We start from the raw sequence: 543 nt of genomic DNA on the forward strand, positions 1-543 counted from the left end.
GTCCTGCCCGCCGGCTGTGCCCTGCACGTGCCCCTGGACGATGTCGACGTAGTACTGGCGCCCGAGCCAGCGTCCGTGAGGCAAGTGTCTCTCGGAGATCGCATCCTCATGCTGGTCCCTAAGGCCCTGGTGGGCTTGGGCATCCAGCACCCCTTGGGACAGGGCCTGGAACAGGGTGCTTAACTGAGCGCTCCTGGGGAGTACCTTGCCCTGGAGCAGTGATTCTTCTGCGCCGCTGTCCCAGAGATCTCCTGCCAAGAAGAGGCCAAAGAGGAGGATGTGGACACGGATGCTGAGTTCCTGCCACCTGGGATGGATGCCACAGCCGGCTCCGTTGCTGGGCTCCGCCCTTCCACTGGAAGTGTGCCTGGCTTCGACCTGTTGGGCCTAGTCTCAGAGCCGTCCCCTTGGACCCCCAACCCCAGTCTAGAGAGACGCTCTCACCACGACGACAACCTGGACTTGCACCTTCTGGAGCCCTTCACTGACTCACTGCTCCAACCTCTACCTCCCTCTCCAAGTCCAGGTCCTCACCAGCGTCCC

General features: G+C 62.8%; 1 pseudogene; it reads left to right on the top strand.

Annotated features, from left to right (window-relative positions):
- The first annotated feature begins 6 nt into the window (after positions 1 to 6).
- LOC112392011 (proline-rich protein 23C-like) lies at positions 7 to 537 on the top strand (annotated as a pseudogene).
- Positions 538 to 543: the final 6 nt, after the last annotated feature.

Source organism: Neophocaena asiaeorientalis, unplaced genomic scaffold (assembly GCF_003031525.2).
Source record: "Neophocaena asiaeorientalis asiaeorientalis breed wild unplaced genomic scaffold, Neophocaena_asiaeorientalis_V1.1 C47687595, whole genome shotgun sequence".
NCBI lineage: Eukaryota > Metazoa > Chordata > Mammalia > Artiodactyla > Phocoenidae > Neophocaena > Neophocaena asiaeorientalis.